The following is a 15,664-nucleotide window of genomic DNA, read 5'->3' on the forward strand; positions in this document are numbered from 1 at the left end:
AATAGAATAAGCGAATAAAAGAATATATAAAAATACACAATACACAAAATAGACACTAGACATTATATGTATGTACAGGTATGTTATACACAAATGTAAGGGAATGTAAATAAGAGGTATGGTGTGTTAAGTAAGTATAAGTATAAATAGTGTTGTGTACTGCACATGTTTATTGCCCAGTGGGGGCATTTCATGAGGTAGATGGCCTGAGGAAAGAAACTTTTCTATGTATATATGTATATGTCCTTTTCACAACTGAAAAAATGAAAACGCAAAAAAAAAATGACTTTAAAGGCAGTATAGTGCTGCACAGGTTATTTAATAACAGCCTTGCGTATGTTCTCTTTTTTGTTATAATGTGGCACCGCTGAAGTTGCTGCACTTTTCTTAACCTCTACATAGCAAGTCTGCCTGGGAGCTCTTGATGTTCATGGAATTTCCTCAGCTGTTCGTAGAAATGCACCTTATTCTGCTTCAGGAAGCACGGGAAAAAGTAAATAATTCCCAGGCTCTAGCGGAGTCCTTCATCCAGCTACGCAGAGCACCTGTCCTTGGTAGTTTCTCGCATATAGGACTGCAGCTCTTCTGCCCTTCTTACCCCCACTATTAGGGCAAAATGAATTATCATGACCACGGTTCAACCTGTCATTCATCAAAAGGCAATAATCACTGCATCTCTAACAACCAAGGACGAAAAAGTGCTGAAGATCGTTTCACTAATTTCTGTACCGCTGAGAAGATCTCAAACACATCATTGTCAATCAGCTCGCAGAGCAGCTGTTCATTTTCTTTGAATTTTTACTTGTGCCCCGGCTAGATGCTGCTTCTTCGGTAGATACCAATTTACCGCATTTCTAACTAGCTGGGAACACTAAAAATCAATGGCATTTGAATGTGCGGCTTGAACATAAAGATAGGAACAATAAAACAGCACTGGGTTTTATGAACAGACCTTTCCCCAGATAAACCAGCAGGACACTGGTTGCCTGTGCATCTGTCACTGGGAATTCGACAGTAGTTGGCTGTTTAATGGCACATGAGTACCTGCTTAGCCTCTCTACCCTGTGTTTAACAGCCATTCTTTAACCCTTCGCTCTTCCTAATAAGTCATGTACAGCCACTTGCACATTCTCATACAATAAATAACATGGCTAAAACACTTTACTTCCTCCCATTTTAGCTGCAAATGTCAGATTTATGCATTGATTATATGCTCTATAAATGCAACAACTAGAGATAATGTGGTAATGTCATGCTGTATAAATTTATATAGAAAAACGAGGAACGGGGTGAAGAAAGAAGCAGTGGATATGAATGGGGTTTAATAGGGACACACATGACTAATTTAAATGTGCAGATAATGCAGAAACCAAGACGTGCTCTAGCACTATTGAGCTGAGCTGTACCTCATTCGGTTTTTGTCAATTTCACATGAAGAGCATTTCAGGTGATTTTTCTTGCTTTGTTCCTCCATGTTAAAATTCATATATGTACATTTTATTTTCTAATATGTGTTTCTTGCATGGGGGGGTGGTGGCACAGCAGGCTTGGCCTGTGTCTGCTCTCCGGTGGGCCAGGGGTTCGAGTCCCTGTTTGTGGTGCCTTGTAATGGACTGGCATCCCGTCCTGGGTGTGTCCCCTCCCTCCTCAGCCTTATGCCCTGTGTTTCCAGGTTAGGCTCCAACTCGCCACAACCCTGGAGAAGCAGTTTCAGCCAGCATTTGTTTGTTTGATAGATAGATAGATAGATAGATAGATAGATAGATAGATAGATAGATAGAAACTTTATTAATCCCAAATAAAAGTGGAAGAAGCTAAAGCAGCATACTTACAACAAAGTACTGATAATATTGGAATAAATAAATGCCACATTCACACAAAATTTGGGCTGGTATAAATTATTTATTCGCTGTATGTTTTTTTATAAAGGTGAGAGATCATTTGTAACTTTCACACAACTTTTATTAGATTTTTTTTACATCTAAAATATCCTGTATTTTCAAGCAAACTAATAAATTACCCTATAATGGACAATGTTTAATGAGTGCTTTTAGTACTACGCAGAACAGTTGATGATGAAGATGAAGATAAAAATGGAAATGATGGTTATTATTATTATTATTATTATTATTATTATTATTAGAGTGAATTAATATAAATATATATGACCATCTGAGTAATGAGAACATTTTCATTATAATTTTGGTGGCTCATATGTCTGTTCTCATTTCTTTATTATTTGACCATTCATAATTAGATTGACCTTACAGTGAATCCTGCAATAATGAGTTGTGAACTGCAATAGTGCCAATTAAATTGTAATTAAAACATACCTATTTTACTTTGAGGGTCAGAAATGTTAAGCTGCTGTTGAAAAACAAAATTTTGCGGGGATTCAATTATCCAGTTGAGGGTGCACCTGCAGGTGCAGCAGCAGGATTTAATGAACAACTGCAACCACCAGAGCAGATTTTCCACTCTGTCCTCCCTTGGTGAATAAATACGCCTGTCCCAGACACTGGTTCGATCCTGTGTGTATTGCTTCTGACTATTTGTTCTCTGGTAAGGGGCTGTGGTGGCGCAGCGGGCTTGGCTGGGTCCTGCTCTCTGGCGGATCTGGAGTTCGAGTCCCACTTGGAGTGCCTTGCAGTGGACTGGTGTCCTGTCCTGGGTGCGTCCCCTTCTCCTCCAGCCTTGTGCCCTGTGTTACCAGGTTAGGCTCCAGTTTGCTGTGACCCTGCTTGGGACAAGTGGTTTCAGCCAATGTGTGTATTTGTTCTCCTGTAGATACCTTCAAGCACACCAAAGTCTCTTAGAAGAACGCTGATCATGAACACAGCGTTTACCCTACTCTGGATTATCGATACTACTGCCTTTTCGCACTTTAGTGACTCTCTGCCACAGTCCAGAGATATTTCATGATCCTCATTTTGGTATACCACTGCAGTACTGCCTTTTCTTCTCTATATACTGCCTACTGTAGCCCACCTCAGCTTGTCTGCTCTCCTAACGTTATTTGGCCCGTGACCCCGCCGCCCCCTTGCTCCACAGCCTATGTAAGCTGCTTTTCTGCTCTTCCCCCTCAGTGGTGGCAAAGATAATAAATTAACTCAACAAAGTAGACTGCGGAACCTTCCTTCGCAAAAGACTAAAACTCAGCGCTTCGTGTTTGTCTTGGGATTCTCCGACTCACTAAATCACGTTAAGTTTGCAGGAATAGACAAGTTATGTTTTACTCTGGTTGAGCCTCTTTTAAATATTCTGTCTGCAAGGTGTTTATTGCTTGTTATTACCTGATTGATTTTCTTTCGGTCACATGTCGGTGACAACTATTTTTGAGCATTATTTACCATGATTGATCATCTAACATTTAATACGTTTTACCGCTATCTAAGGTTGCTTCAGTGTAAACAAGATAGGCAGTTTAAAATGAATTCGTGGTTATTATTATTACAAGCCATCACCATAAACCAATAATAAGCATTCAGCAGAAGCTCACTGAAAAAACAGAGCAGTGAAGGATCACATCAGCTCATCACATTATTGGGTTTCAGGGTCTCTATGTGGCTCACCGCTCCAGAAGAAAGCTCTGTGCAGGCTTTGTTAAATATGGTTGAAGACTGAAAAACAATATTGTAACTCAGACATCTCCTTTGAAGCTCTTTGGGGAGAAAAAAAAGGCGAAAAAAATTCTATTAGCTCAAACGCCAGGGGCGGTGTGTGTCATGGTGCTTATTGATCCCAACCCCCCCCCCCCCCCATTGACACAACAAATCAGGAAGAGCTTTCTTTCACTTGCGCACTCACAAATCTCCCCGGTCTCAATGACTGTAGGCTCCTAACCAGGATGGTCTTCCATGTGACCGGACCAATCAGCCCGGGCCTTTTGCTATGTGAGCCCAGAGTGGGAAACGGGAGCCGGCGAGGAACCACCTGACTCCAAGCTCTTTGTTCGTAGTGATCAAAAGGATGGGCAGAGCGTAGACTAATTTGACAGGAACCGAAAGCCTTGCCGAAGCCTGTCTCCCTGTAACTCTGTGTGTTCTCGGTGCCGAACATTATTGCAGACGGCGTGTAATCGGACTCTCCATCGGCGCAGCCGGGAAGATGATCCCACGGCTTCTCGCCTCCTTCCCCTCTTTTTGGCCTCTACCGTCTTTGAGATGTTGTTTATGTTCCGAATTTTCTCAGAAGCCTTTCCTGTCCCGCACTTCAAGAAACGGCCACTTAAGAGCGAAACGCTTGAAAGGCTGCGCTAAGTAAGGAAATCCAAATGCGCCGCGCCCCAGGCTCCAGTCAATCTCAGACAACGAAAAGTATTGTGAATCTCTTAAAAACATAATATCACCTCTCTGAATCGCTCGGTGGGGGGGGTTAGCTCATTTAGGAGGAGATCACACCCACACACACTGTCTGAAAGAACCTGTCCCGAGCGGGGTCGTGGAGAACCGGAGCCTAATCCGGCAACATAGGGCACAGGGCTGGAGGGTGAGGGGACGCACCCAGGACGGGACGTCAGTCCATCGCAAGGCTCTCCAACCTGGACTCGAGTCCCAGACCCACCAGAGAGCTGCACCACCACACCACCGCACCCCCGCACCCCCCAGGAGGAAATCAACTCTGTCAAAGAAAAGTAACTCGAAAATTTGGCAACTGTGCCGCAACAGCACCAGCTGGTGTTTGGAGTCACTACAGAACAAAAATATCTCAAATCCGTGTTAGTTAATGTTTTTGTGATGTATTTCACGGCTTGGAAAGGCTACAAAATACAGTATGAAATGCTAACTACTTAAAAATCTCTTCAAACCTCCATATTCTAAATGTTTTTTTTTTTTACTAAACATTCTGTGGCCAAACACCATGTGCAAGTGATGTGGTAAACTTCCTTTCAGCACTGCGGTTTTACCTTGAAGTACTTAGTGCTACTGATGTTCTTAAAGCTGCATGATGTTTACATAAATTTATTTAGCGGATGCTTTTCTTTAAAGCAGCTTCCGATGAACTCTATTTAGTGTTTTCAGTCCATACACCTTATTCACCAAGGTGATTTACACTGCTAGATGCACTACTTACACTGGGTCACTCATGCATACATCAGTGGAACACACCCTCTCTGTCACTCACACTATGGGTGAATCTGAACAGCATGTCTTTGGAGTGTGGGAGGAAACCAGAGCACCTGGATAAAACCCACACAGACATGGTGAGAACATGCAAATTCCACACAGACTGAGTTGGGAGTTGAACCCACGTCCTCTCACACCACCCAGGTGCTGTGACACAGCAGCACTACTTGCTGTTCCACCATCCTGCCATATTTAATGTGGTATTGCCAAAAAAAGGCGAGATTTCTGAGTCATTGGTGTCTGCTTTACCGATCCGTGTTTTACTACAAGTAAACACCCCACAGTAAGACATTTTCTGAATTTGTTACTGCCCAAGTTCATTACCTGCCATAGGGCAGTAATTTGTACTGCTGTGTCTACCTGGAGCTCTGCTTGTCGACAAAATGATACAGATATGTTTTCCACATTGTCTGCCATCAGTGCTCTCTTTGTCTATTCCACTGTTAAAAGTTCTTTAAACATGGTTTGCTTCTTATATTGTCACTATCATTGCTATGGCTGCTGCTGCTGCTGATGATGATAATAATAATAATAATAATAATAATAATAATAATAGCCTGAGCAATCCTCCCCCCGAACGTTTAGCATAAAAACATTTAACAGTAGAGATATAGTATATCATGCATATTATTAGCTGAGTTGAGGAAATATTTGTCTATGGTTTGTTATAATCATTCTTCAGTATTCATTATTTCAACAACTGCACCCTCATACAAAGACTCCAGGAGAAGGAAATAATGTAACTTGGTAATAATTAATTTTCCTTCCATACAGCACAAGATTACTTATTAACTACTTAACTAGGTCAGCATTACAGGTCAGAACTCTTTGTTAAAAAAAAAAATTAAAAATTAAAAATCAAAAACTAGAGCTTGTACAGACCATGAATGGTACACAGTATAATCAAGATATTGTCCATAATTTTACTGGTATGGAAAAAAATTATTTGCTGCTAGTTATGGATAGGATCAGATTGTTTGTCATTTAGTAACATGTGCAAACAGTCGCTGAACCAGTTACGGACAGCAAGTGCTGCCATCAGTCAATTCCAGAAGGTCAAAAATCACTGCTACAATGAAATGACTTCTAAAAAAAATAAAAAATGTTTGTTCTTAAGGCTGAAAAATTTTCTTTTCCATCAAACACTTTAAATAGCCAGATATTATCAGTGGACTTGAGTAAATTCTTTAAAGCCTAGTATTTTACTTTATTCTCTGCGAGGTAAAAGTTGACAACCTTTAATAACGAGAAGGAAATAGTTAGTCCATACACAGTAATAAAATAAGATTTATGCAATAAATAACTCATTTTAAAATAATTAAGACCTGTTTAACTCTCAAACAATTCCATTTTCAGAATGGTCAGGGAAATCCACAGGTGATTTTATGGTTCATGGTGATACTTACTGTACCTGATTCGCTTTAAAGACAGAAAGTTAAAACTTTAAATGTGAAAAATAACAGAGAGGATGAAAAATATAAAGTTTATTCTTTACAAATGTAAGTATCAATGTTAAAAATGACCGTAAAAAGTACAATTTCTTCAACAAATGTACTTAAGTACAGGTACCAGAGTAAATGTGACTTGTTACTACCTGCCTCTGCCAGTCTCTACTGGTTGCTCTGTGTGTGTGTGTGTGTGTGTGTGTGTGTGTGTTTCCCCTAATGACTGCATCCTACCAGAGGTTCCTGTCTCTGTCTTATGCCCTTGGCTGCAATTTCCTGTACATGCACAACTCCTATTTTTAACAGACTTGGAAAACGGAGTAAACAATGAAAGTTCCTACACATGACACCCTCAGCCTTTGTTGATTTAATAAACGAACTGATCTGGAAGCCCTGTCCTCCGATGTCTCTCCATATCTAATATTTACACGGCATCGGTTTTAGCTGTAACTCGAATCGAAAGGCAGCTGCAAGTGGCCACCCCGTGTCAAAATGTGCCACGCAGCAGGGATGAAGGTTAAATTTAGCCAGCGTTCAGTGAGAAGGAGAGAGGTTTGTCACCGCAGAATGATGGTCAACAAGCCGTCAGGGGAGTTTCTTTTCATGTCACACTGAAACAAATCTAATTGTGTGATTGTTCGCATTATATGACTTGACAAGTGAGTATTTGTTTTATTGTGCGCTGGGATGCTGAACGTGTTCTTGTTATGTGCTGGAGTTATTATCTGTTGCCATCAGGGCTGTGGAGTCGGTACGCAAAACCTTCGACTTCGACTCCGGTAACCCAATAATTGCTTCCGACTCTGACTCCACAACTCCGACACCACGGCACTGCTCAAAAGTTGCACATTATTTTAGGGGTTGACTTATCCAGCTAATATAGGCCTAAACCTATATTACACCTCTAATTTTTTTTTTTTGTGGGGGGGGGCAGGGTGGCACAGTGGGCTTGACTGGGTCCTGCTCTCTAGTGGGTCTGTGGTTTGAGTTGCGCTTGGGGTGCCTTGCGACGGACTGGCGTCCCATCCTGGGTGTGTCCCCTCCCCCTCCAGCCTTACGCCCTGTGCTGCCAGGCTAGGCTCCGGCTCCCCACGACCCTCCATGGGACAAGTGGTTTCGGTCGGTGCGTGTGCGTGTAATTCTTGGGGGTTGACTTATATGCCGGATCGACTTATACGCCTGCATATACGGTACATCGAGTTTGAGTTGGTACATTTTTACCGACTCAGACTCCAGTGACCCAATAATTGCCTCCAACTCCGATTCCATGACTCCGACTCCACAGCGCTGCCGAAAAGTGTGACATTATTTTGGGGTTGACTTATCCGGCAAATATAGGCTTAACCTATATTACACCTCTAATTTTAGAGGATCGATTTATACGCCGGATCGACTTTTACGTCTGCATATATGATACATTTAATCGGAGTTGGAGTCGGTACATTTTTACCGACTCCGACTCCAGTAACCTAATAATTGCTTCCGACTCCGACTCCGCAGCACTGGTTGCCATGCCTGCAAAGTGTCTTTGCACATATCCTAATCCTACTTAGTGCCGTTCCCTCCTGCACACGAGACGCTGCAGCCTAATGAAAGCAGATTAACCGCAGTTAACAAAGGTCCAAACCCTCACCACAAACTCCGAAATCAAGGATTTTTGGTTTATTTGGATGAGACAACGATTGAGCATCTTATATCCATTTCCATTTCACATGGGTTCGGTTCGTTTAGGAAAACGCTGCGTTTCGCTCCTATCGTCCAAACGAACCCGAGAACCTGCGGAGTATGTGGAGTTGGCTGCCTGGCGTTTCCTGTGCGGTATTTTCTACGGTCCACACCTTGCTAGAGAGAGCTCTGCTTCCTCTCGCCTAAAAAAAAAAAAACAGCGGTATTTTTCATCTCTCCATCAGTCATATTAAACTTAATCTGCCTTGTAAACAAAGGGAAGGTGTGCTGGCTCTGACCTGTTGACCGTACCTAAATTAAAATTGGAACAAAAAACCAAAGTACCTCCCTTGGCTCTTCCTTATCAGCTCTTACGCGCTTGCTGCTTTGAGAAATGAAGCGAACCTCTCTGATATGTATCACCAGAAAGCTCCTCGGGAAACTTATGTCACTATCTTGAGGCTAAATAGGAACATCTCCCACTTCTATTTCATGTTTGCTATTATTGTGGAATTGAAAGCGTATCTATTTTAGGGTCTGGGTACAACATAAAATCAAGGCAAATATTTAGGACTGGATCACCCCCTTCTCGGTTGGACACGAAGCACTTAGGGAGTGCGAGCGCCTCTCTTTCCTGACCTCCTCCATGTGACGGCTTCACGCGCAGCTAAGCTAATGAAAGAACAATATTTAATACAAACATTCTAAACACATGTTCCTTGTTATGTTAGGTGTCGGCTGTTGGAAACAACAGGCAAAAGCGGTCCTGTCATTTTTGAGTCAAAAAAACAGTCTTTTACTCAAAATAATGCATGTGAAATGGAGGCATCAGTATATGAGTTTTAAGCATGTGTTTCCCAATACTTATTTTATTGACTAGTTTTATTGATCAGAATGATCAAATGGAGCCTATGAAATGTATTAATTCAAGGCATCTCAGTGAGTATCGAAAAACCACGGTACCCAACTAGAGTACCCTGACATTTCGTGTCGTGGAGTGTGTTCAGGGACAGCCGTGGCCCGCTTCATGAGCAAAGAGGTGCTATCTGGTCCATGCTAATATGCCTGTGAACATCTTTTTGAAAACGAACCGGTACCCACCTTGCGAGTTTGCAGCATCCCTCAAACTGATCTCACAGTTAAAGACAGACTTTGAATGGCCGCTGCCAATTTTGCAGATGCTCAGGCTAGCGAGCGGGGCTTTCGGACCGTATTTTGTCACCCACATTCTGCCGGCCATCCCCCAACCCACCCATGACCTGTACCGCTCCTCACTTAGCAACAGAGGGAGGGCACATTCTGCTTATTTTGCCAGTACACCCCCCCTTTCTTCATGAATGCACAGTTTTTTTTTTTGCAACAGTGGGTCTCTTGGCTTCGCGAAACACCGACCCTACAGTGCCTTCATTGACATTTTACAGTCACACTGTCTTTATTGTGCATTCATTTAAATATGTTTCACCATGACAAAGACAGGGAAATAAATTATCAACAATTCCCTTTGTGAAGAACCAACGGCCATGCCAACCGGTCATGCCGGCTTACAAAGCTCGGCTAAAAAATGTATGTAACAAGGCAAAAAACAAGCTGCCACTCCTTGAAGCAAGAAAACAAGTCAAGCTTCTGGATAATACCCACACTTGAGAGAACGGCACATTCTTTTGGGCTTCCCTGTTGAATGCCCTCATTCTTTGGAAGTGTTCCTGCGTGAAACTTAGTTCCAGCAAAAGGGAGCAGTGATAAAGCCCATTACTGTCTCAATATCTTTCATCCAACTGAATCACCCCCTTCCTCTTTCTCTCTTTCATGTCTCTCTTCGATTTCACTTGCAACATATGTCAGTATCATCTATTGGAACATGTGTTTAAATAGTAAGGGATTTTTAGAAAAAGAAGAACTTCATCACCAGCAGACAGCTTCAATAGGGGTTAGACCTGCTGCCTTCCACTTAAAAATCCAGGTTAAAATCCTACCTCCTGCGGTGATACCCTTGAGTAACATACTTACCCAGAATTGCTCCAGTAGAAATTACCCAACTGTATAAATGGGTCATTGAAATCATTATAAGCTGCTTAATCAAGTTAGTCACCCTGAAGAAGAGCATCAGCTAAATAAATGTAAACTTCACCAAACCTTGGAAAGATGGTTGTGAGACAAGTTAAGCTCTAATCTTTCAAGTTCAATAAAAAAAGGTCACATCTCAGCATAACATACCAAAGACTTGTTTTCATAAATAAAAGCACTGCTAGTATTTATAGGAAAAAGCCTCAATAGGGTACTAGCTTCTAATTATTTACATGTAAAAGTTTTAAGCCTTATTGTGTTATAAATTTCATCATTATGGATGGTATGAAACCTGCAGCTTTCAGGACTGAAAGAGGAGCACTCAGGCCTTACTGTTACTGTAAATAACTTCTACAGTGCTCAAGAAAGCATGTTATTCACGATTCCTCAGGGTTTCTTTTTCCTGTTGCGCTGACAGGGCGAAACTACTGACTGTGAAGCAGACAGCTGGCCTCCCCACATGCCCAAAGGTCTTAGTCAACCTGTTGATCAAGCCAGTATAACTCTGACCTGGTCTTAACCTCAAGCCTTGAGCGCAGGACCGTGGCAAGGGAGAAGCTTAATTTCTCAACCTGACCACCTCGTATTTTCTTCCCCGTTCTAGACCATACCTTTTCAACAGAACCTGAAAATCATAACAATCTTCCAGAATATTCCCTATACAGTTACACAACAAAATCACAGGGATGCATGAATGTGCTCCTAAAATCAAACAGACCCCTGTCATAAACCGCAGTTTTATTCAAGCCATGTAAAATAACTATGCACTCCGTCCTCACTAGGATTCGAGCTGAGCTGCAGGCTATGCCGTCAAAACCATTCCTCCCGCCCCCTGCATATAGCAGTCCAGAGCAAGTGGAAAATTCCACAACAGTTCAGCCTCTTGCCCAGGCACAGAGTGAGGGGGGGTGGTGGTGGTTGGAGTAATCAGATTTAATTAATATTCAAAACAGGAGGGGTAGAGGAGCTACTGCAAGTGTCCCTTTCCCTCCCAGGAGCCCCACAAATATCACTAAAATACCTCGATCAAAACAGCTCAAATGAAGTATAGTATGGGACATATCAGCCTACACGTTAAGCATCAAGATCCTCTTGTGCAAGTGAAAAACCCAGGAAATATATAATGTTTCAACCATCACATGTTTGTGACTGAAAGGATTTGTGTTTAATGAAAAAAAAAAAAAATCTCATCTGAATAACTATCTTGTCACATCTAGGGCAATAAAGAACAAAGCTGAAATGCTTGTAATTCTCATCTGGGAGACGAAGGCTGGAACCAGGTAGCGCCACAACTGTAGCGCATGACCTCTCTGGGTACGTACCTGCACAGTTACACACCAGACTCATCACACTCGTCATGCTTTGAAGGGTAAATGCGTTCTGAGCCTGTGTAGGTAGTTGCTTAGAACACAGAAGGCAATAAAAAAAAAACTCATTAAGTGTGTAAGTTAATGTGTGTCAGTGATAATGGGCAAATTTCCTCCCATCTGACCCTGTGGGACAGGGACTACAGAGAGCCTCTTTAACCCTGAAACCACAACACGGACAACCACTTAATATGCTCCAGTGCATTTGAACTTGAATGACAATGGTATTAGTTGTGATTTTTGTCTAGCACTATGAACTACCAGAGTGGGATGTTCCATTTACATCCACATTTACCTGACACTTTTCTTCAAAGCGACTTACGATGTTCAGATACCCGCAATTCTTTACCGGTTTTTAGAGCTGGGTAATTTTACCAAAGTAATTTTTAGGGCAAGGACCTCATTCAAGTGTACTACAGGCAGAGATGGGATTCGAACCAGCGGATTGCACCAAGTCTAAAGGCAGCAGCTCTTACCGCTAAGCTACCACATTAAAACATCACAATTGACAAGCTGTCTTTTTATTACTGCGTATTTCTTGATTAATGATGACATGCTCACACTCATGAAAGCAGGTAGTGTAGTGGTTAGAGCTGCTGCCTTTGGATCCAAAGGTTGCAGATTTGATCCCCACCTTCAGCTATAGTACCGTTGAATAAGGTACCTACCCTAAATTGCACCAGCAAACTTACCCAGCTGTATAAATGGGCAAATAATTGTAAGCTTGTAGTAACTGTAACCTTAACATTGTAAGTTGCTTCGGAGAAAAGCATCAGCTAGGTGAATCGAAGAAACACACATATTGTGATCTCGACCCGATTTCAGCATGAACTCATAATATTGTGCATCGTGGAATATTCATGTATTCTGCATCATATTCTAAATCCCTGTCTTAGTCACAGGTTAAGTCATGAACTGCATAGTGTAAGAAGGTCAACGAAGATCAAGGATGAATGATTACTTGTTCCAACAGGCAAAAATTTCATAAAGCATGTGGTCTTTTTTCAAGGCTAAATTAAAGATATATTCCAGTCCATTTCTGAAGAGGTCTGCCTTGTTCTCCAAAATCAGTGTACTTCTGGAGAACCTTCTGCCAAGAGCACATCCAAAACACTGCTCAGTGCAAAGAGCACAAAAGTGTGTACATAGTCTCTGTAGATTTGATCTAGATCATAATTAGACTATCAAAAGTATTTAGTCTCAGTATAAGATCATAGAGATTGAACCATTATGCCAATTAGCTTATCAGCTTGCTGAATTAAATTAAAATCCACCAAGTTTTAAGTACTGGATTCACTCATCAAACAAATGTGTGTAATGTAATATTTTACACCATCCTTTCTTTGTAGTTTGGTTTCAGTGTATAGTGCAGCTGGCTTTTCATCCAATTAAGATATTTTTGGCTGTTCCGGACAATTTGATTCAAACCCATCACCTGCAATATGATTTCTTAACTACATTTTTCTATATCAGGGTAAATTATAGTAGCAGTTGAATCTGGTTCGTCCAAGAACAGGGGTTGGCATCTGTGGGCATTGAATGCTGTAAGAAATGCTGGTTTCCTTTCCTTCTAAGCTCTTTACTCCATCTAGACTGAGATTTAGACCGATCTCATTTCACAATTCAAATGATACCGACACCCTATGACAGTTGTGCTCCAGTGAAATATTTTTAATTGATGAATTTCAAGCCTTATGATTAAAATAAAAGCAAAGATTATAAAATTAGCCCATTAAGCTCTGTATTAATGTCATTATTTTACTGCTTAATCATCCTTAGCCCTTGAACAACTGAAGCACCGATGAATCAAAATTACATTAAACTAATTTATTTTAACAATTGAACAAATAAGCCCAACAGTTTTTAGTAGCATGCGTGCATATATAACGATGTAAAATTTGATTTAGTATGACTGAAGAATGACAGGGAGTAAAGGTTAACTTTATATGCATTGTGCTGAAGCATTCAGTCAAAATAATCAGTTCTGAGTTATTAAGAGCACAACTCAAATGAAAACCAGTAGCTTATGGAGCAGGGTTGCCGACCCCTGACCCTGGAAATAAAGGTCTGAGCAATGCTTTTACACTTATAATACATTTAAAGCCTTCATGACAATCATTGCTAAATAAAAGTGTGTCCATGTAATGCATATAAGTTTAAAAAATGCTATTTCAGCTAAGGACTAAGATCCGGCAGCAACATTGTAAGACAAAGTGCTCTATAGATCACCAACAGTATTTAATACACTTTTTATCCCAAAATACTGAATAATAAGCAGGACTGATAGCTCCTGTTGAAAAGTAAAGCCTAACACTAGACTTTTCAACCTTTCTTTAATTTACGCATTTTTTTTCACTTACATATGGAAAAGACAACACGATGCAATACTCTCCAGTCTTTTTTGAAGTATGCAGTTACAAACATTTCCATTTACATTAACCGTTGAATAATATTTGCTATTATCAAGACTACATTGACTTTAAGAGAGTAATATCTGCATTATAGCTTAATTCATATCATTTCAGTTTTCTAACTTTTGAACACTGTATATATCATACATATATATCTTATTTTTTAAATGTTGGCATATAGTAATATAAAACATTGCGTTCTATAATAAAGATCCTTTTTAAATAAAGAATTATTTATTTAATTATAAGAAATGACTAATGATAGACTATTTGATCCCTGGCAAATCATTTAATGCATTACTTAAAATCTAGGTTTACGCAGTTAACTCGGTTAGAGTCCCATTAACTCATCTGTTCTCAAGTCTACAATCTTGAAGTGCCTCTGAGTTGAGCTTCATGAGCTTCAGGTATCAAGAATATCATGTATTAAGAGTGGAGCATCTAGAAAAGCCATAGCACTATAGTTGGTAGTGGTTAAAGCCGCTGCCTTTAGACCCAATGATGACAGGTTCAAATCTCGATACTGGTTGTTTTACCCTTGAGTAACGTACTTCCCCTTAAACTGCTCCACCTTTCTTAAAAAAAAAACAAATGGGTGAATAATCACAGGTATCTTAACATTGTAAGTCATTTTGGAGAAAAGCATCTAATAAATAAATGTAATTTCAACATTAAACTGACACACATTATTGCTACCCTACAAACGCAAGAGAAGAAACACATCTAGTTATACGTTAAGTTATGTGATGAGTTTTTGAACAAAAATCAATACAGCACTCACAGCGCTCCCTTCTCGTGGCATTTTAATCTCAACAGCTGAATAATTTCATACCTTCATGCAGAGGGAAGGCTTAGACATTTAACCACTGAACTAGAATTGGGTGCTCTGCTGAGTTTGAAAACATCTGACTGTCGCGTTGCGGATGGATATTGATTTTCTGCTGAGCAGAACATTTCAGTTTTTGGTTATGAACAAACTAATCAGATAAATCAGTATTTTGTGACATGGGGCTTTATTACAGTTTGAGATGTAAGTCTCAAGTGAGGATAAAACCAGTTCCAGAAAACATTGCGTGTCCCTTCAATTTTTCGGCTACCGCTTCCTTTTCAAAGTACCTCAGTTTAACTTTTACTGTATATTCACTAAATAACAAGCAATGTCAGATGCAGAATACGGTACGGTACATCTCGAGCAAATGGTTACCATCTGGATATTTATTAAGCTCAGAATGAACAAATATGTGTTTAAAAGAATCTCTGCTGTAGTAAAAAAAAAAAATCAGACTCTAATTCATTCTCGTGACGCACAGGAAATTTATGATGGTTCAGATTCATTTTGAAATTCAGATTCTTTTTTTCATATTACTGGAGCTGAGTTGTTACTTGAGGCACTGAAAAAAATAAATTAAACCTTACCGTTATTTTAAACAAAGCTCATTTCTACTATTCTGACAGCTCCTGGTGTTGTGTGGAGCTGTTGCCTCTTCCAGCTTCTGTGGTGCACTTGCTCTGCACTGCTTGTGTGCGCTGTGCCTCTTCATTATTGAAAGGTATTAGACAAGTGTCACAAACAGGAGTGTAATATC

This window comes from Scleropages formosus, chromosome 1, assembly GCF_900964775.1.
Source record: "Scleropages formosus chromosome 1, fSclFor1.1, whole genome shotgun sequence".
NCBI lineage: Eukaryota > Metazoa > Chordata > Actinopteri > Osteoglossiformes > Osteoglossidae > Scleropages > Scleropages formosus.